Source organism: Rattus rattus, chromosome 16 (assembly GCF_011064425.1).
Source record: "Rattus rattus isolate New Zealand chromosome 16, Rrattus_CSIRO_v1, whole genome shotgun sequence".
NCBI classification, from domain to species: Eukaryota; Metazoa; Chordata; class Mammalia; order Rodentia; family Muridae; genus Rattus; species Rattus rattus.
The window spans coordinates 15195901-15219369 of NC_046169.1; the positions used below are offsets into that span (position 1 = coordinate 15195901).

At 36.8% G+C, this 23469-nt stretch overlaps 1 long non-coding RNA gene across 1 annotated transcript; it reads right to left on the reverse strand.

The window, feature by feature from the left end:
- Nucleotides 1-3566: 3566 nt before the first annotated feature.
- Nucleotides 3567-21823, reverse strand: LOC116885900. Its single transcript, XR_004386046.1, has 3 exons — nt 21635-21823; nt 15180-15371; nt 3567-4199 (listed from the first exon to the last, which is right to left on the reverse strand). It is a non-coding gene; the product is annotated as an uncharacterized LOC116885900 (long non-coding RNA).
- Nucleotides 21824-23469: the final 1646 nt, after the last annotated feature.

Genomic DNA, 23469 nt, shown 5'->3' on the forward strand with positions numbered 1-23469 from the left:
GTTTTCATGTTTCCTTATTTCCTTGGATTGGGTTTCAATGCAATTTCTGACACGTGTCTGATTCAAATTGTATTTTAGGGATAAATGGAATCAAGGACAAATAAAACACTCTAGTGTTCAGTGCAGATCCCCTTTACTAAAAAGTGTCCATATGCATGACTAGGGAATATAGGATTCCTTAACAATTCTTAATCTCGTTTTAGAACCACTCAAGTATTCCTTATGGAAATTAGAGATACTATTCAACTCTAGCCTCAGGAATAGCCGTTGCAAAAATTTCTCTGAGCTCAACTGAATCTTATACTTGGCAAATTTGTATTCTCCGTGGTTTTTTTCTTTTTTATTTCAAACGAACAACTAAAGGGAGAAAACTAATTAGTGTTTGATATTCTAGTTTTCTTGAAGCAACCATAAAGGTCTTTTATTTCCTAATTGTTTCTGTGACTTAAATATATTTTTAAAAAGTGATTCAGAGACTCTGTTGAAATATTAAGTTACATGACTACTGAGGAATGTACAAAACTGGAACTGAGTTAAGGGCCATCGTGATGAGTAACTAAGGAGAGGTATGGACAGCACTTAAGAGCATTTTTGCCTGGCTAAAAACAGCCTGCATGAATAACAGACAAAACGTAGACTGGGGAAATCACCCCTGAGAGCAGTAAGTAGATAGATATGAAGGCTTGGCAATTTATTGCTCCATGACCTCTACTCTATATTTAAAACAAAATAATCTTTTCCTTCAGGAAAAAATACTATTTTTTTCATCAGACTTCAAATTAGGCAGATTAAAAGATTTTGACCTTCAGCAGTGTATTTAACGTCATTGAACATCAATTCTCTACCTGAACGTACAAATTTTAAAACTCATAGATATATTGTAAAATTTAATTGGGGTAAACGATGTAATTTGCCTTGCACATGGCTTAACACATAGTAAGTACCAAATAAATGCTAATTTTTCATATTATTATTTTCACTAGCAAACATAGTGGAGTGAAAGCTCAAAAATACTGGGTAGGAAGCCAGCCACAGAGACCTTGATTCCTCATCGGGAGAGAGGGATCAGGAATAAGAGCGTTACACTTGGCAAAAGTCCAAACTGCATGACTGCACAAACACTGTAACCGTTCTGTACTCAGACACATTTGAAAGGATTTTTCCAGCATAAATTTCGAAATGTGCTGCTTGTTTTGTAATTCGATCTAGGGCAACAGCAGCAATGCTATCATTGTTTGCCTTTCTACCTTTCAGTCTTGATCTAAGGTATTTGCAGCAGTCTGAAGTGACTAATAAGAAAATTGTTCTCTTCTCCTAAAATAATATTTTATGTTACTTCATTTGATATATGTGTTACAAATAAATATTAATCTTTTACACGTTTGGTCATAAATAATTTACAGAAGTAAATTACCTAATTCTATTTACTGTAGGTAATTCGACACTGTTTTGATTTTAGGAAATTACTTCAGTGAAAGAGAAGTTTATTAACAACATACTGGGTTTCTAATTCTATTACATTTTAAACTTTTTAAATAAAAAAGGCAATATAAAGGCCTTAAAAATAATAGGAAAACCTTCTCACCCTTAATCAACTTTGCTGTTTTACAAAAATCGATACTGCCAACTATCGTCTGGATAGATATCTGTTAATCTTCAGTTTATAAAGGTAAAAGAGAACAATACTTCCATTCATGTTTAAGTCAAGATACTAGGGCTAGTGAGATAGCTTAAGAGATAAAGGCGCTTGTAGCCAAGCCTGATGACCTAAATTCAATCCCCACAGATTCCACTTACATGGTAGAGGGAGAGAACCAACTCCTACAAGTTGTCTTCTGACTCCCATATGTATACAGTGGCATGTATGCAAACACACATTTGTGAGCACATACACGGTAAATAAACATTAAATGTATTCAAAAATAAAACCACTTAGTTCTTTGTCATACTTTGCTTTATCCTTATTGTTTATAAATCTTATATTTCTTATCAGTAATAACATGCACATATGCATTCGTCTTCACTAGAGTAACCTCAAATTATGGAAAGATTAAATTGACTCATATATTATGCACTGCTGCACATTACTACAATAAATTAATTCTCGTGCAACTAAATAGTCTACAGTAGAGTTGTGAGAAAAGATCATTGTTGAAGGGCTAATAATTGAATAAACATGTTATATGTAAGAAGGCTACAGGAAATGATCATGTTACACATGTATGCTCTCTCTCTGTGTCTCTGTCTCTGTCTCTCTCTCTCTCTCTCTCTCTTTTCCCTCCTCCCTCCATGTGTGTGTTTGTGTGTGTGTGTGTGTGTGTGTGTGTGTGTGTGTGTGTGTGTGTGTGTGTTTGGGCATGTGACCAATTTCATTTCTTCCTTCATTATCACTTCTTGGCTCCGTACTGTGGATCTGATATCATGTACGTCTCCAAGCAACTTTCATCCCTCAAATGACCTTAGTCTTGTATTTCTTTCTGATTCATAACAGAAGTTTGCTCCAAATTAAATGGTAGTCACAGAGCCTATCACTTAATGGATCTTGATTCAAAATTTGTTTCCTTTCTTTAAAGCTCCATCTAATTTTCAACTCAGTGCAGGATTCATTATTAGAACATCAATTAAAAAAAAGAACATCAATGATAGTTCATATGTCTGTCATTGATTAAGCACTTCCTAATTTTTTTAAGAAAAGCTTTCTACATTGGGAGTTAAAAAAGTGTTTCTGAAAATGACCTAACATTGACATTGTTTTACCAAATTATCAAGTGCAACACGTTTTAACAGTAAATATTCCTTGTTATTCTATCTCTATTAAACCACATTTCAAAATGTTGCACCTGTGTAAGTTACCCAATTCAATGCAATATCCCAAATGTCAGTGCCAAAACCAGAAATGCATACCCTTTCTACATTAATAATAATTTTACAGTACGGTGTCAGGAAATGCACTTTGTGTTCACTGGCTACAGCTATTAAACTATCTGGAAATGACTTCTGGGAAGGCAGCCAGGTCCTTGGGCTTGGAGGCCAACCTTAAGGAAGACAAAGGTAATACAAGAAGTGAGACTATACCACCTAATCTAAAGCATTATTATAATATGCTTAGAGCAGTGATTTTCAACTATCTTTGGTGAACTACTTTATTTAAAAAATGAAATCTGCTGTGGACTTTGATAAAATAGTAAATCATGAACAGAGATGTAGTATTATCATGAAACAATCTAAAATTTTCTAAATACAATCTGTATACTCTAGTAGTATACTCATCATTCTTAGATATTCTGTATAAATAGCACTCATAGACCAGGAACACTTTGGGAACTGGTCCCTGACAAACACTGTTTTACAGAGGGGAAAAGGTAGGAATTATGTTTTGCATCCTAATACTTTGAACAAGCTTCTCATGACATGTTTTATATATATATATATATATATATATATAAATGTTTTATATATATATATATATAAATGTTTTATATATATATATATAAATGTTCTAGATGTTTGTGTACCTTAGATAAAATTGGTAACCATACATAATGAAATAAGAAATACTTGATGTAAGGATAATATCAATAAAAACAATAAACATTGTAAACAATAAAGTAATTACTTATGTGGACCTAGGTAATATGACAGAGAAAATATTTGTACTTAGGTAGATTGTATCCAATATCAATTTTCAGAGTTATTTAAGGATTGAGACTTTCATTGGTTCCATTTTTTTCTATCTAAAAACCCAAATACCACCAGAAGATATTAAGAAGAATCAATGAGTTAGAGAAATGTAGTCAACCTAGAATTCAAGTAGAGATTTTTATGAAGATACAACTTAATTTATTATGTGAATGATGCTGTTAGACCAGTTAAGATAAAGACAAACTTTAGTAAATGACAATAGTAATGAAAGTAGTGTAGAAAACATGGCCATTGATTAAAGAATCCAGTAACAGATATTGTAGGTTTAAGTAAAGAATAGATGGTATAAAATAGCCATCAAAGACCTGGTTATGAAAAGAATGGGATTGGAACAGATTAAAGTTAAAGGAAGACCAAACCAGTTAATATGGAAATGGAACAGGTTGAGTATAGGACTTACTCAGGCTCTGCTTTTTCTCCTCATGTGAATATGGTGGCTTGAGGAAGGGTGAAGGTGTCAGTAAGTATATGCTCGAGAGTCATTGTAACTATGGACTCTAAAATTCCAAGTAAAGTAAGGCAAGCAAGTAAAAATATGGAGGTAGTGTATGACAGACAGCAAAATGTTATTGAAGCCAGTGCATTACAGGATCCATTCAGGTAAAGACCATGTGGGAAGTGGGATATTATGATGACTGAATAAAAATGTTAGAAGAGATTATGTGAAAAAGAGATTTTGAAATTAAGGTTATGCATATAGTATAGTTATTTATAAAAGGAAGGCTACCCAAACAATTTTGAAGTTTAGTTTCTGGAAACAATGGCCAGGAGTGCTGCTACTTTCCTTATAGGAAAAACTATTGCTTCTGCATTACAGGCCAAGAAATTTACCGCAACACCTACTGCTGCCAGCACTGAGCCACCACTCTATTAAGAACTTGCCCTTGTAATTTCTGTCATCCTCCAGAGCCAAGTTTCTTTTCCACATCCTCTTCCAACCAAAATGGAAATTATATAGTGCTGCTTTATGCACATTGAAATTTTGCATCCAAGTTTCATGTTAGGACATCTGATTGTTAGAATTTAAATCATATACCTCCATTGTAGTTTCAAGACAAAACTAGAAGTCTTTTCGACTTCAACATTTAAAAGATACTAATTATTATTATTTAAGAATTTATATATATAAAATAAACGAATAAAAATCTTTTTTATTAACTTGAGTATTTCTTATTTACATTTCGAATGTTATTCCCTTTCCCAGTTTCCAGGCCAACATCCCCCTAACCCCTACCCCTCCCCTTCTCTATGGGTATTACTCTCCCCATCCTCCTCCCATTACCACCCTCCCCCCAACAATCAGGTTCACTGGGGGTTCAGTCTTGGCAGGACCAAGGGCTTCCCCTTCCACTAGTGCTCTTACTAGGCTATTCATTGCTACCTATGAGGTCAGAGTCCAGGGTCAGTCCATGTATAGTCTTTAGGTAGTGGCTTAGTCCCTGGAAGCTCTGGTTGCTTGGCATTGTTGTACATATGGGGTCTAGAGCCCCTTCAAGCTCTTCCAGTCCTTTCTCTGATTCCTTCAACGGGGACCTGTTCTCAGTTCAGTGGTTTGCTGCTGGCATTCGCCTCTGTATTTGCTGTATTCTGGCTGTGTCTCTCAGGGAGATCTACATCCGGGTCCTGTCGGCCTGCACTTCTTTGCTTCATCCATCTTGTCTAATTGGGTGGCTGTATATGTATGGGCCACATGTGGGGCAGGCTCTGAATGGGTGTTCCTTTTGTGTCTGTTTTAATCTTTGCCTCTCTATTCCCTGCCAAGGGTATTCTTGTTCCCCTTTTAAAGAAGGAGTGAAGCATTCACATTTTGATCATCCGTCTTGAGTTTCATGTGTTCTGTACATCTAGGGTAATTCAAGCATTTGGGCTAATAGCCACTTATCAATGAGTGCATACCATGTGTGTTTTTCTGTGATTGGGTTACCTCACTCAGGATGATATTTTCCAGTTCCAACCATTTGCCTATGAATTTCATAAAGTCATTGTTTTTGATGGCTGAGTAATATTCCATTGTGTAGATGTACCACATTTTCTGTATCCATTCCTCTGTTGAAGGGCATCTGGGTTCTTTCCAGCTTCTGGCTATTATAAATAAGGCTTCTATGAACATAGTGGAGCACGTGTCTTTTTTATATGTTGGGGCATCTTTTGGTATATGCCCAAGAGAGGTATAGCTGGGTTCTCAGGTAGTTCAATGTCCAATTTTCTGAAGAACTTCCAGACTGATTTCCAGAATGGTTGTACCAGTCTGCAATCCTACCAAAAATGGAGGAGTGTTCCTCTTTTTCCACATCCTCACCAGCATTTGCTGTCACCTGAGTTTTTGATCTTAAAATAAACGAATAAAAATCTTTTAAAAGTGGGAGGGGGAGGCTGGAGAGATGGCTCAGTGGTTAAGAGCACTGACTGCTCTTCCAGAGGTCCTGAGTTCAATTCCCAGCAACCACACGGTGGCTCACAACTATCTGTAATGGGATCTGATGACCTATTCTGGTGTGTCTGAAGACAGTGTACTCACATATATAAAATAAATAAAAATCTTTTAAAAGAATTTCCTAAATTTATAAGGTATTATATGGTTAGTACTATAATTATATATTTATATTTAGTACTATACTAGTATTGTATAATCATTACAGGCAAAAATATTCCAAATAGCTACAATTTTTAAAACAACTGCCAAAAAATTATACCTCACTAAAAAAATGACTAGCAATCAAATTTGATGATACACTTAGTTATCAAAAGTATGAAAAAAATGAGCATTCTAATAAACTCCTAATTGGTACCACGAAATGTTGGAAACTGTTTGGGAAGCAATTTGGAAAATTTGACCAAAATAAAAAATCCATTTATTCTTTGCCCAGTATTTTTAGACTAGAAGTTTAGCTTATAAATATTTTAGCAAAATGCTCAACATGCATGATGTTTGTTGTACTTCTAATCATAATATCAAAATCTAAGTATTGTCTACATGTTTTTCAGACACCAACTGGAACTTTGATAAAAGAGTCATTTATGCTAGGAGTCTTTTTACATGAATATTAATGAGCTGCCCCAATATATTATTTTAAACTATACGGTAAAATTTACTCATTTAATGTCCACAATTCAATGGTTTGGGTTATAGTCACACAGTTGTGCACTCTTAACACTTTCAAGGAAGAAACTTCATATTCATTATCAATCACTTCCAACTCCCCCTCCTTTAGCCTCCCAAACCTCTCTCTATATATAATATATTCTTATATATATTATATATCTGCCTTCTATGGACATTTCACAGGAACTATATCATACAGTCTGTAACCTTTGTGTCTGGCTTATTTAATTTCAAAGAAAAATCATGTATGTACAATTTTTTATGGCTGAACACCGTTCCATTTTGTTTATCTTCTTAGCGTTTCAGCTAGTCTTAGTTGGATATTTCCGTCTTTTGGTTAATTCTCAATAATTTTGCTATTAAACATTAATGCATGCATTTTATATAGGTATATGTTTTCAATATTACTATAGGTATATGTTTGAATGTATATATACCACTAGCATTGCTAAATCATATTACGACTTCATACTTAACTTTTTGAGAAATTTTCAAACTGCTTCTAAAGTGGCAGCATTGTTTTCAGTCTCACCAGCCATGTAAGTTTTCCATTTTCTTCACTAGCACTGTTCCTGTCAAGCATCTATATGGTACTTGCTTTAATTTTAGCCATTCTAGTGGATGCAGAGTTACATATAATTATGTTTTGGTTTGCATTTTGCTAATGACTGATGATTTGAGTGCTTTTACATCCACACATGGGTTGCTAATGTGTCTTATTGGGGAGGTTCTGTTCAAAATCTTTGACCATTTTTCATCTCACTTCAAATTTTATTCTCGAGCTGAAAGAGTTCTTTATTATAGACGTAAGTGACATTTACAAACATCAATTGCAAAAGTGTTCCCTTATTTCGAATGTGTGCGTTACTGATGATAGTTTCACTAGAAAAAAAATGTTTTTAAGGATTTTTTTAAAAAGATTTCAACTTGTCTATCTTTTCGTCTGTCCCTTAGTTTTGTACATAAGAAGGTTTGTGTAATCCAAAGTCACAAATATTTATTCCTTCTTAGTTTTAACTTATGTATTTAGGGTTGCATAATCCAAGGTCACAAATATTTACTCCTATGCCTTCTTATCTGTGATTTACTTCTAGTTACATTTTTTTCTGTATGGCTTGAAGTAAGGGTCAAACTTCATTCTTTGGCAGGTGGCTACTCTGTTTCATAGTCCTGGGTGTTGAAAAGATTTTTCTCACTATATGATGCCTGTATTATTTTAGGCAATCAACTGACAATAAACTCAATGTTTTATTTTTAGATTCTCATTTATATTTTCTGTCTCTGTTTCACACACATACACAAACACACACACACACACACACACACACACAGAGAGAGAGAGAGAGAGAGAGAGAGAGAGAGAGAGAGAAGGCTGTTTGGTAGCAATAATGGGGAAAATAAAGTATTTATGGTAGCTCATGATAATCTACTGTATGTCTATATCTACTCCATACTTTCCACCTATAATGTGTATACTATTCTTTTCTCATTATATGATGCTTGTACTATTTTAGGCAATCAACTGACAATAAACACAATGTTTTATTTTTAGATTCTCATTTACAATATCAGAATTTACAATATCTGTATAAATTTGCTGTTTGACATAATGTGATTTAACTATATCTTTGTTGGCTTCAAATGATCCATCCTAAAATAAGAATGGTTGGCACTTTCATTTATGGATACATAACTATATCTATATAATATTTCCTTGAATATATAATGTATTCTAAAAGAGAATAAATAATCAACAAATACAAGGATGTCATTAATATTATATGTGAACCAAATGACATTGTAAGAAGGCAAATATAATTGTCTTTAGCCTGAGAAGATTTTATAGATAATTAAACAAAACTTCTTATTTTTAATCTTGAGTATTTGTCCTTTCCTGACCTATTATAAAATATTCCAAAAAAAGAAAAGAATTCCTAAGGGAATATTTTTAAGTTAGTAGCATCAAGAAGAAAATGAGAGAGGAGGATAAGGAAAAAAGAAAGGAGAGAAGAGAAATAGAAAATAAAGACAACCAGAAAGTAAAGAGACCAACAAGGCAAGGGATATAAAAGCTGTTTTGTTTGGAGAGAGGAAGTTTAATATGAATAATGTTAATTACTAGTAGGAGGGGGTCAGGGAGACCTTGAAACACAAAGCTAAAACTTTTGAAGTTTAAAAGAAAAAGATGTTTGAAATGAAAATAATGCTTAAGTTTAGTTCTGGGTAGAATGTAAGTTCTGAAAATAAACTACTTTCAGAGTCAAAGGCTGTTGTCACCTACGACAGGCTGACCTGCTTGCAAAAGAAAGGACAATGTGAATATTTCAGCCATCTTAGAGACCCTGATGTTTACAGACTATTTCCCCAGTTTTCTCCTTTTCTCATTCCCAAATTATAAAACTTCTAATTAATGTGAAGAAAAAGAAGTTATAGAGCTGAATAAAATGAAATAAATATTGGTACATATGTGGAGCAGTAAGGTGTCCTGCTTCGTTGAAACCTGAATCCAAACATCACGGAGTCAGATATTTAATATAATATTAACTACCTTCTTGATACACTTCTGAGACATGGAGTAGACAAAAGGCTCAATGATAATATAATAAATATGTAAAAGAAAATATTTAAAACATCCTGGAAGTGTCATGGAGATCATGCCTATGGAGATGTCATCTCTGTGGGACATAGTAAGTTTTTATAGGGTACACGCATGCGTGCGTGCACGCGCACACACATACACACACACACACACATACACACACACACACACACACACACACACACACAGGTCCAAGACAGGATATATTAGTAAAAGAAAGATAATTCATGACTTGGGCCATCTGAATATAATTGCATGTAAAGGAAGTTAGAAATGAGGAGGTATTTCTTCCTTTTCACTAAGAGCAAATTTAATATCTTTCCCTTTGAAAATACATGAGAATTATGGTTTATTTAGATGCACACACATGGGGTTGGGGATTTAGCTCAGTGGTAGAGTGCTTGCCTTGCAAGCACAAGGTCCTGGATTCAGTCCTCAGCTCTGGGAAAAAGAAAGACAAAATAGATGTGCATGCACACACACACACACACACACACACACACACACACACACACACAAATGTTGGGAAATTATAGGTGAAGCCTTTCACAGAAATTGGAGAAAAGCAGGACTAAAAATAAGTATTTTTTAAGGACTAAAAATAAATATTTTTAAGTATTAAATATTTAAAAATAAATATATTAAGGACTATTTTCTGTATTAAAACAGAACCAGAATTTTTATTTTCAATTTTGTAATTCTTTTAATTTTTCAATTTATTTTTTATGTACATTGGTGTTTTGTATACACGTGTTTCTGTGTAAGGATGTCAGACTCCCTGGAAATGGAGTTACAGGCAGTCGTGAGCTACCATGTAGGTGCTGGACGTTGAACCTGGGTCCTCTGAAGAGCACATAGTTCTCCTGACCACTGAGTCGTCTCTCTTACCCCTCAATTCTGGATTCTTATTATACCCAATCTCTACTCATTTTTCTATTATTTTTGAGATTATAATTACATCAAATCTCCCTTCCTTTTTTCCTCTGCAAACCCTCTCATATATTTCTTTGCCCTCTTTCAAATTCATGACCTCTTTTCCATTATTTAGTGTTACACACACACACACACACAAACACACACACACACACCCTTCTTTGTCTGTAAAATACTACTTTTCCACTTTCTGTTTTAAAATGCACTTATTAACCAATGTCAACACATTAAGTGAAATCTATACATTACTAGTCAGAGAAGATTATAAAATCCCAGAATGCATATAGAATGGAATAGTCAATAAGGATGTGCATATAGGCTAAACTCAACACCTTTTTACAGATTTATGGTTGCAGTTGGGGGTGTGTGTATGTTTGTTTGTTTGTTTGCTTGTTTGTTTTTTCAGACAGGGTTTTTGTGTGTAGACCAGGCTGGTCTTGAACTCACTCTGTAGACCAGGCTGGTCTTGAACTCACAGAGATCTGTCTGCCTCTGCCTCCCAAGTGATGGGATTAAAGGCACGTGCCACCACCACCTGGCTGCAGACCTTTTTTAATAATAATTTCTAAAACAATCTTTTGTAATTTCCCCTAAGACATTTACAAAACCATGTCATAGTTCCTCTTACATTTTTTTCTGTTTTATCTACAATGTTTAAACATTGTAACTTTAGTAACTTAGAAATATGCAGCCATGTTGACAGAGACAAGGAGCCAAAGTAACAGGAATATTACTTTTATGCAGCTGTCAGTTATAGTACAACTCTAGAATGATTTTTACACCAAAATATTTACACAATAACTTGTTTCGTGTCTACTCTTACTATTCTAGACTCCTTCAATAGCTTCCTAGTTGTTTCCCTGCTTCTCTCTTGCTTTGATTACTTACTTACTTGATTTCTTTTTTTTTTTAAAGAATTATTTATTTATTTAATGTCAATGAGCTATCTTCAGACACACCAGAAGAGGGCGTCAGATCGCCATTACAGATGGTTGTGAGCCACTATGTGGTTGCTGGGATTTGAACTCAGGACCTTTGGAAGAGCAGTCAGTGCTTTTAACCACTGAGCCATCTCTCCTACTTACTTGATTTCTATGGTGCCGGGCACTGGACACAAAGGACCATACGACTGGGCTACTCCCCAAGTTCTTACTACTCAATGTTTTTCTTTTAAGACAGATAAATTTCACCCAACGAGGGAAGCTTTTTATTACTACCATATATAAAATAGCAATTCCCCACACCTTCTATACTGCTTGAAAGGGAATGGAAGGGCTTAAACGATGACTCAGGTATTAAAGGATAGGTCCACAACCAAAATGTCAAGAGAAAGAAAAATAATGAATGTCAATATTTGATATAAAGTTAGATATGTGAGTTTAGAGTTCAGTTAGGAAGTCTGCACCAGATCTGGAAGTTTCCAATTTTCCAGGCAAGGTGACTGACTAGTTGTCTAGAAGTGATAAAAAAGCATAATACATTCAAGAATCATATGAAACTTCTGATGTTGGTAAGTCACTAAGTCTCCTTTGTTTTACTTTCTATACCTGTCATTTCCTTTGTCTGTACTATCCCTACCATAACTAAGGCCATAATCATGCCTAATTCTGACTCATCGACATGTTATATTACAGGTTATATTTTTACATGCCCTTTATTGTATGCTATGAATAACAAGGATAAGTCCATTAATCAGTTCATTCAAATAGTATAGATTGGTGCTTTATAACAGTGTATTCTGCTACATTCATCACTGCATTTCTCACATCAAGCATATTATCTGATGTTAAGTAGGCAATTTTCATATCATTTTATTGAATTACATCAAAACGTCCTATATCATAGAGGCAGAATTTTTCCCTAGAAGTAGCCACAATGCTTGTCTCACTTATATTCTGAGAATATACTGAGCTTATTTAAAGCTAACTTTAATCATAGTCTAATATAGCATCTAAAATAATCATCATCAGGCACTGTAATTATAAAACTAATCAAAATCTCTATTATAAACAATTTTTTTCTTGTGTGATGATCAGAAAAGGGAACCAGATCCTCTAGAACTGAAGTTAGAAAGAGTTGAGTCTGCTGTGTAGATGCTGGAATAAACTGGGTCCTCTGGAAGAGTAACTGGTAACTTTATCCACTGAGCCATCTCTCTAGCCTCCTCAAATTCATATTTAAATGTTATCCTTACTCCCAGTAGTAGATTAGATGTGTTTCTTTTTGTTTCTTTCCAAAATCATTGATATCCTTTAATATACTTATCTATTTTCTACCTTTACTACTAAATCATGATATCCATGGAATAAGATGTTCATCTGTTGTTTATATCTTAATGAATACCATATAATAATTATGTAATAATATTATATTTATATTAATATATAATCTAACTGGACAAAGTGATGCATTCCTGTAATCCCAACAACTTGGGAAGCTGAGAAAGAAGTGTCGCCATGAGTTCAAAGCTAGCTTGGGCTGCATAGCCAGTATCAGACCTATCAGAGTTACATAGCATGATTCTTTCTCAAAATTAAAAATTAATATATATATATATATAACTATTTCATTTATTATTATACTTAATTTCCATCCTAGTTCCCAAACCTGGTACAGATTTGGCTCTCAGTACATTTGCTGATTGTTTACTTAATCAAGGATCTCATACTTTACTAAAGAAATATAATAGAATATTTAAATTATATTAAAGTATGATAAAGAGAAAAATGGAAGTTTGCTAATTATATATATTTACTTACTTCTTTTCTACAGTTAACAGTTATAGAATACTTCCCTTATAAGAGTATTATATTCTGCATGTATTGTAGTCACTGGATTAATGTGTATATATGTTCTACAATGCCACTATCTTGAGAGTATGCCATGTTGAGTTGAATCTTTTCAGTGTATAAAGTTGTCTGTCAGAAAATAAAAATCGTAGTAATATCTACCATTTATTGAGCGCTTATATTACTTTCTATTTACATCATTTTAAGTTACTCAGTTTTTTAACAGATTAATGTCTCAGTTTCACAAGCAGAGTCAGAAGTCTTAAGTAACTAAGCCAAACATCACACAGCTACTAATTAATGGAACCGGTTGTAAAGCTACATCTGACTCTAAAGCCTTCTCTAGAATAACTTAGCAACAGAGTTGTTTTCTGTGACTTTGGAATTCACCAGGATCAAGCTATGGCTTCAGGTGCTTAAGTTCTTTTTGTCAGCAGTGTAATTCCAGGTAAAATTGTAACAAGAGTAAAGCTTGTAGCTGTCCTTTGCTTTAAAATGTAACAAAGGCAAAGCTTGTGGCTGTCCTTTGCTCTAAAGTTTTGGTTCAGAATGTCAATCCTTGCAAATTCCACTGGGATTTAACTCTAACAAATACTTTCAACCCCCTATTCATCTCTTTTTTTCCCCCCACTAATTCCTTCCTTTTATTTCCCAATTCACTAGCTTCCCTGTGTGGATGAAATCTTATAACCATGCCGAACTTTTCTGTTTTCTTTCAACCTATTGATGCTTAACTTTCTGCTCTACTAGCAAACCTTTTCTCAATGACTTACCTAGAGTGAGTATAGCCTAGAACGATGGCTAAATGAAGCCAGATATTTTAAACCTTTCTCCTAATTTCATGTTTTATTGAAACATTATAACACTGAACTGTTCTAATCTCTTTCCCACATATGAAGACTTGCTATTCGGTTTCTATACTGGTTCTTTATCCTTTTGCCCTCTGGCTTTCTACATGGTACACAATTCTTTATATTATATTCCTGTATTTCAGAAGTTTCATCTTTTTTAAAAAAAAAAAATCCAATGATCTCTTCCATGTTAACAGGTCCTAAATTTCTGTGTTCTGGATTTTCTTTCAAAATTGAATCCCATATTATTAAGTTTATACTACATGTTCTTACTTGAAGACATCTCCTGATCCCTTTGAGTTCTATTTGCCCAAAATAATTCAAAGATCTTATCATCTTTTGGGTCTGTTGTACAAGTATGGATGCTTCAGTCCCACTTAGAAGGGGGAACAAAATACTCACAGGAGGAAATAAGGAGACAAAATGTGGAGCACAGATAGGCCATCCAGAGACTGGGGATCCACTTCACATGCAGTCACCAAACCCAGACAACATGGTGGATGCCGAGAAGTGCATGCTGACAGGAGCCTGATATAGTTGTCCCCTGAGAGGGGGACAAATACCTCTGACAAATACAGATGAGGATACTCACAGCCAACCACTGGACTGGGACTGGACTCCCTAATGGAGGAGTTAAAGAAAGGACTGAGGTAACTGAGGGGGTTTTCAAACCCATAGGAAGAACAACAATGTCCACCAACCAGACTCCCCAGAGCTCCCAGGGACTAAACCACCAAGCAAAGAGTACACATGGAGGGACCCACCACTTCAGCCGGATATGTAGCCTTGTTGCACACCAATGGGAGGAGAGGCCCTTGGTCCTGTGAATGAATGCTTGATTTCCTCCGTGTCGGGGAATGTCAGGGTATTGAGGTGGGAGTGGGTGGGTGGGAGGGAGAGTATCCTCATAGAAGAAGGGGGATGGGGATGGAAAAAGGGGTTGCTAGAGGGGAATCCGGGAAAAGGGATAACATTTGAAATATAAATAAAGAACATATCCAATAACTGGAAAAATAAAAGAATATTGGCCCAAGCATCCAGAGACCTGGGTTCTTTTGCTGACTCTGCTTCCACTTCATATTTTATTTCATCAACACAGTAAAATCACGATAGTCACAATTCAAAGTACCTTAGGGGCACATCGTTGACTATTCAGTGAGCTAATCTTAGTTGTAAAGAGAAGATATACATAACCTACTTACAGATTAGAAGAGATACATTCCTGGCTGGGAAATATAGCTCAGTAGAGTGCTTGCTTAGAATGCACGAAGCCCTAGGTTTACAGCATATATATGGTATGACGCCTGTAATTCCAGCACTTGCGTGGTAGAGGCAGCAGGGTCAGGAGTTCAAAGTCATCCTTGATGGCATTGCGGAGGGGATTCAAAGTCAACCTAGACACACATAAAAATAAAACAGATCGTTTAAAAATTGATAAACTCCATGAAAGCACACTCCTCTGCTGTGAAACTACGAATGGTAAGATGTTGAAGATGGTATGCAGGACATCACATTTGAAGTGATCTTTAAGGTAAAATAAGAATCCTTAGGTTAACGTAAAAAAATAATCAGGGTAAGCAAGGGAGTCGGAATCTTGAGTATAGTTTTATAATGGATGTTTGATAGTATAGTTTGTAAAGTTCTAGCCCAAGCACTAGTTTAAGCTCGCCTTTCCCTTCTGCCTTCTCAATATGGTAATTGTTACTCTTATCACCATCCTCACTTGCCATTTTCACTGTCAAGTCCCTAATCTATTCCTTACCATTTTTTTTTTGTTTAAAATTTCTACAGGGTGTTCTAAATTTCTAAATTAGCTGACCTAATTCAAATATCTGCCTACCCAATGTATTGTGTGTCCTGTGTGTCTTTTTAAATTTTTAATTTCTCTCTCTCTCTCTCTCTCTCTCTCTCTCTCTCTCTCTCTCTCTGTCTCTCTGTATTCAAATATCTTCCTACCCAATGTATTGTGTGTCCTGTGTGTCTTAATTTTTAATTTCTCTCTCTCTCTCTTTCTCTCTCTCTCTCTCTCTCTCTCTCTCTCTCTCTCTCTCTCTCTCTCTCTCTGTCTCTCTGTATTCAAATATCTTCCTACCCAATGTATTATGTGTCCTGTGTGTCTTTTTAAAAATCCTCCCTCCTCTCTCTCTCTCTCTCTCTCTCTCTCTCTCTCTCTCTCTCTCTCTCTGTGTGTGTGTGTGTGTGTGTGTGTGTGTGTGTGTGTGTGTGTGTGTGTGTGTGTGTGTGTTTAGAAGACAGTTTGTAAGAGTTGGTTCTCTCCTACCATGTGGGTTCTGGAGTTCAAACTCAGGCCCTCAGGCTTGACAGCAAGCGCTTTTACCTGATGAGCCATTTCACTGGCCCCATCCCACCTACCTCTTCTTTCTTAACATGGTTTATTTTTATCCTTTATTACTTTGTTCAAGATTTTATTTCTGATTTCTAAAACATTAAGTCTAAATTATTCTGCCTGTCATTCAAGTTATTCTCCAACATTACACATTTCATTCCTATTTTCAATATATCTCTTATATAAGACAGTTTGAGTATGTCATTCTCAGGACTCCAAGTGCTAGTGGTGGCTCCTAACGATTACTTTCTACATGTACCCTTCATGTTAATTATGTATAACTATTCAGGCTTTTTTGTTGCCCAGATACTAATTTTTTATGTGAGTTTACACTGCTTTTGTAACCCCTATGATGATTTTACTCACGTCTTATCTGTTTTAGTGTATAATGTTTAGACATATTCTTTCTCCTTTAAAATCTCTTTGAGTTAACTGCCATAAGAGAAGTGACCTGAGCAATCAGTCATTATGAAGTCTTTAAAGATGTGATTAATTTGTTATAAAATCACAATTGAGAGATCACTTTTTAGAATAGTAAGGGAAATATATGGAGGTCAGAGTGATTTTATGATCTTCTTCAAGGTTATTTAATTTTTGGAAATCAACAGCTTGGGCTGATGTGTGTTGAGATAGTATCTAAAAAAAATCACTTGGAATGGAATTAATGTTATTAAGGTATTTTATTTAAAAACAAGAAGGGGCTGGATTGAGAAACAAGACAGTTGTGTTAGCCTCTAATTCTCACACTGTCACAAGCTGCTTGCATTATCATTTGTCCGATCTGTTTCTCAAAAAGTATACTATTAACAGCTTTTCTTAAGTGCCCTGTTAGAAAAATCTAACAGTTTTGCTACATAACCCAGGCTGAATTTTGTAACATCTCAACGTGAATTTTCTGTCTAAAATTGTACTTATCTAATAGTCTATCACAAATCATCCAACTACAAAAAAAAAAAAACCAAGATATTAACTCTTAATATTTTATATTACAGCAGTAAAGACAAATGCAACAAATGTTGTATGTGCCACCAATGGTAACTGTGTAGCATGGGGAACAGTCATAGCAAAAATTGGAAAATTCTGCGATTAACAGTATTCAAGTATAAGGAAGCCAACTGGAGCATTAAGAAGAGTACAGGGGTGATTTGACAAAGTTTCTCCTACAGTGTGGATCTTCTACACCTAGGTATAAGAAATATACATTAGAGAGATAGTTCAGGAAGACTGAACAGAGTCTTCAAAGGCAAAAGAAGTCTACGATAATATAAAATATTAAGAGTTAATATCTTGGTTTTTTCTAGCTGCTATAATATTTTAGACTAAATATACAATAAACCACAAAACTTATCACTATTCTAGAGTTTGGGATGTTAAACATCAAGTTATTGGTAGTGTCTGGTGAGATCTAACTTTCTGATTCATAGGTGATGCCATCTCACTAAGTCCTTATATGGTGCAAAGGATAATATACCTCACCAGGGACTCCTGTATAAGATTCCAATTCTATTCATGAGGGCTACAACTTCATGACCTAATTAACTTTCTTAATATCCTAACATTGGTGATTCATTTTCAACATAAGAATTTGGGGGAGACACAAACATTCTAAACAAAGTAAATGTCAAACAATTTGTAAGAATGTGATATATGGATTTGCACATCATTGGGCATTATGGTATTGTGGTTAGCTGTGCAAACCCTGTATAAGTAAAATTCCAAATCTGAAAGCCATTGGTCATGTTGATTACTTAGTTTCTTTGAACTTTGTTTCTTCTCTGTGAAATCATACTAATTTGTAGGTAAACTTCATAGGATTGGTGTGAGAATTAAATGAGGTAAACCAGATAAAATGTTTAAGAGAGTATCTTTCAGATTATAAAAATGTCCCCCTACCTAATTCAATGTCAATTATATAAGGGTAGGGCATCTAGCTGTTGTAATATGAGCAGTTTGCTAATGGTTGGACCATATTTCTATGTGGAACAAATGATCATCAACATAATTATTCTGGCATAGGTGTCCTAAACTGTGAGGTTGAATAACCTTGGTTGGTTTTGTTTCCCTATTATAGATTCAAAGAATAAGGAGAAAAAGTAATTAGGCAACTCACGTGTTCAAATTTAAATGCGGATCTTAAAACAATGAAGGTGGGCCTGAAAAGACAGCCCAGGGGTTAGGAGGACTTGCTCTTGCAAAGGACCCTGGTTCAGTACACTTCCGCACATGCAGGTGAGGCACTCATGCATAGAAGATGAAATTTTTAAAAGTGAAAAGATTTCTAACTAAAAATATCTCTTGCTTTTCTGATGAATTAAGGTGAGAACAACTTTTAAAATTTACAGTCACTACTCTTTGAGTGCTTTTCGTTTGCCAGTCACATGATGAAACTTCTAAATGTAAGACCTTATTCAAATTATAGAACAACGACAACATAATCCTATGATGTAGGAGTTAGCTTGATCTCTATTTTAAGAAATAGCCCTGGGGTGGGGTGGGGGATTAATTGAACTCTCCAAAGCCAGATACATACCTCCTAAAATGAGAAGCCAAAATGGTGTTTGTAAGTGTTTGGCACAATACTTACTACTGATATACAAAAAAGTTATTAAATGAATATGTTACTAATTTTTTTTACCTGCATATGAAACTATAGTTGAGTTTGCATGGTTTCCATAATTTCAGTAAATTCAAATGTAGTGACAGGATTTAACCATAAAAAGGAAGGAACTACATAGGAAAATCTCTTGACTGGTAATTCTAATTGGGAAAAAACACATTTAGATTTGCATATGTTATAAATGTACATAAGTATTATACATATGCATGACATAGCAACAGACAAAAATTGAACTTTTACAGAGTCCATGCAGGCACACAAACATACATTCTTAAAGTTTCTGTTGTTCTAATGCTCCTGAAAAGGTGTAATTAATAAATAACATAAGGGCAGAGCTAAACAGGGCAATTACCAAATCATATTTCCTTGTGTCAATGTAGAAATTAGGGCTCTAGAGAGGTAGTAAATTGCAAAGGTCACACAAGAAATTAAAGAAAAACTAAGAACCTGAGTTTCCAGACTCACAAGTTTGTTTCAGTCTGCACTGTCATCCTTTGCCACCTTCATTTTATAGATGGGGTCCCTGAAGCATCCTAAGAATGTTGACAGCCAAGTTCCTGCCACTGAAGCAGGACTGAAGTTTCTATCTTAGATATAAGGCGTGGCTTTATTCTAGTGCTTCTTTCTGAGTGTGAGAAGGAAGACGGCCCCCTCTGTGTTAAATTAAATAATGAACTGAAGATAATTCACAAAAATATTTGCCTGTCTCTATAAGAGTAAATTAAGGTCGCTCTATTGCTTTATTTTCAGAACTTGGAGGCTCTAGAAAGGCAGGGATCTGGAACACCTAGCACAGAGGAAGGTACTTCATAAATATTCGTTGTTAAATCTACGACACATTGAAGGAAGAAAAGGAATGCAGGTCATGGTTTCCCAGAGGATGATGGATGGACAATCATTAGCACTGAAAAGTGGGAATGAATGAGGAAAGGAGGCGGGGGGAGCCTTTAAAGGAGAAGCTCAATCTTCATCAGATTTTTGTAAATTATCTTCAGTCCATTATCAGATTGCAGCTACGGATAATCAGCAAGTGCTGAGCGTCTTGTGATTGGTAGAGATATTTAAATAAGGCCCCGTTAAAATTATTACCCACCCCCGACACCCCACTCCCCTTTAAATTTAAAGGGACCGGATGCAGAGATTCCCATGGGGAGTTCTAATGGGTCGATTCCATTTCAGCTGGACGACGCCACTTAGCCAAGCATTAAGAGCTGCAGCTCCGGGAAAGCCACGACACAGAGAGGAGGAGAGAAAGAAAACACAGCAAGGGGCAATAAATCCCTTCCCGTCCTTCCCCTGTAACCCATTCACAAGACCTCCAGCAACCATGAGCATTCACAAAACAGCTGAACACACAGCGCGACCTCACCCTGCACACGCACTGCCGCAGATCCTATAGCAACACACCCAGAGCTGTGTAAATAATCACGCCACGAGCGGTATCTATTGCCCCGCAGGGATACCCCCGGTCTACAACTGCAGTCTCTGCTGCTTCGGTTCTTCTGACAGATTTTGTGTGTGTGTGTGTGTGTGCGCGCGCGCGCGCGCGCGCATATACACACACATTCATGGCGGAGGTGGAGGTGGGGGAGGAGGTAAGGAAAGAGGAAGGGGAGAAGGGGAGGGGGAGGGGAGGGGGGAAGAAACTGGAGGAGGAGAATGGGAGGAGTAAGAGGCGGCGGGAGGAGGAGGGGGAGGAGGGGAGGAGGGGAGGAGGAGGAGGAGGAGGAGGAGGAGGAGGAGGAGGAGGAGGAGGAGGAGGAGGAGGAGGAGGAGGAGGAGGAGGAGGAGGAGGAGGAGGTGGTGGTGGTGAACTTACCCTGCTGAGCTTCCTTTGGGGAATACATGCATCAAGACTCAGCTCTGCGTGCAAGATCTATACGGTGTGTCTGCCACTGCGGGTCTGATTTTCACCACCACCACCACCACCACCACCACCACCACACACACACACACACACACACACACACACACACACACACACACACACCACCGGGTTTTACCCTATCCCCTCTCTCCCTCCTCTCTCTCTCTCTCTCTCTCTCTCTCTCTCTCTCTCTCTCTCTCTCTCTCTCTCTCTCTCTCTCTCTCTCTCTCTCTCTCTGTCTCCCCTCTCCTCTCTCCCTCTCCCTCTCCCTCTCTCTCTCTCTCCTGCTGTGTGGGAGGGACCAAGACAGAACTATCTCTGTTTTATCTTCTCTTGCACTAAAGGAGTTTTCATTCAGACTTTCCGAAAAGAGGGGGAGAAACCTAAAGACTCAGAGGAGGAGATCCTGTGAGCCCGGATTGAGCATGAGTTCTTCTGCTTTTCCCGGCACGGATAAACCATTTTCTCAAGGTAAGCCACGGGGATGACTGTCTGTGTGCGTCTGTGTATGTATGTGTATGTGTGTGTGTGTCTGTGTGTCTGTGTCTGTGTGTGTCTATGTGTGTGTCTCTGGTGTGTGTGTGTGTCTGGTGTGTGTGTGTCTGGTGTGTGTGTGTGTGTGTGTGTGTGTGTGTGTGTGTGTGTGTGTGTCTGTGCGTGCATGAAAGCCCTGAGGTAAAATAAAATGCAAACCCTTAAAATGACATTTAAATGAATCAGCTCTTGTAGAAAATGATCCATACTGGAAATCAAAATAGGAACCATTCTTATCCAAATGCCAATTTAATGTATAGTCTGCTTCCCTTGAATGCATTTTGGTGCTTACCTAAGCCCCTTCCAGCGCAGCCTAACCACCCAAGGTGAGGATGTAGGAAGAGCCGTGCAGAGGCCAGGCTGGCTGCCCAGCGGGCATCCTTGTCAGCGTGGGGCCAGTCTGCTATTGGCTCACAAGTCTGGGCTGTGCATCATGCGGATTTCATCACATCACCTTGCCTTGGGAAGAAATGGCGCAAGCTGACACGGCGTAACCCCCCACTCACATTGAGTCAGAGCAATGATTTAGGAATTTCTGGATTCACGCCTAGGTATGTGTGTACATATCTGTATGTGGCATACGGGAATTTTATCTAAAATAAGAACCTGTGCGCATATCCAGTTGGTTAAAAGACACTTGCTGGGACCTAGGGCAAATGATTTAGAGTGCACTTCCGTCCACATATCTAATTATTACTCTCCTACGAATGCTGCAAATCGAATTCAATGAACAGAACAAATCTTGAAGTACTAACTTACATTTTGGAATGCAAATTTTTGTTGCTTTTCTGCACTTATTAAAACCTCCCTGTAAGGTACCGTGTCATCACATGGACTGGAGTATATAATATATTAAAGCACGTTCTCAACAAGTCGTCTGGATGCATAAATACCAATGAGGCGCAGACTAGCAGTCCGTCCACTGTTTAAATATACCCTTGTTTCTTCGATGCTAACACGGAGTAAGACTTTACTGTCAAATTCTAGACATTTTGTTTCTCTGTGTTCTGCTTTTAGGTCTGTAGCTGCGAGCCACGCTCTAGTGATCTGAGTGACTCGGATTTATTCAAAACTAAGTAGTAAGGAAGCAAAGGATAGAAAAGGAAGGAGACTAATTCTTCATGAAAGGATTTGAGACTTAGATCTGCAGCCAGAACCCAGCACGGAATTTAGAACAGGGCAAAAATGGGCTTTAAAAAATTCTACTTCTATATCTCTTCATTTGCAGATGAAGAAGCAGAGAGGTCACTTGCCTATAATAACACAAAGCAAAGCAGGTGTTGAGACCACGACCTGAGCTGCTTCTGTCTTAGAAAAGAATTTGGGGCTTATAAGAAGATTCTAGCGTCTTAAATGAATGACTGACTTCTTAGAATTTTCCTCACCATCAGAAGCTCATGAATGTGTTTGGTGTTACAATTCCTCTTTACATCCCTCATCACTAAAGAACCTCTATCTTTAATAACGTCAGGTTCTTAAAGCTGCAAGGTTCTGGGGGCTTGAAATAAACTATGTAAGTCTTAATGAAACCATTAGAGTAATGAATAGGATTGGGGTAGCGATGTGACAAGTTAAGAGTTAAATGTGGCGGGGACCTGGCAGCTCCAGAGATGTATGTGGTGGGTGGGAGGGAGGCCCGGTCAGTGGGTCGGTAACAGAGAGGTCAGTAATGTAAACCATACACAACTTGGAGTTTGTGAGAGCTGTGCGCTGTGATAGGGATGCAAATGGTTTTGCACAGAGAAGGACTTTTTAGAGAGCAGATTTTGGAATAGTAGAACTAAGAAAACACATTAAAGCCACAGCAGAAATTCCCCCCTGTTTGCTTTTGGTTATTCTGAGAACAAGTGTATATAACAGCAGAGTATAGGGGGGGAAAAAACACACCTCACAGCCATGACACAGAAAGGTACAAACCAGCATTGAGCCCGTGAGAGTGGGAGAGAACAGCAGTCAGTCCTTCCTTCTTTCTTCGCCCGTCCTTTTAAAAATCAGAATTGAATCACACGCTATCAAAAAAAAAAAAAAAAAGATTCATCATAAAATTCAGAAACGTCTTAACGGATCAGCATAGAAGAGCTTTAGTCAGAAAAGCTCTCAAGTTTTGTCTCAACATGGCAGACTCTA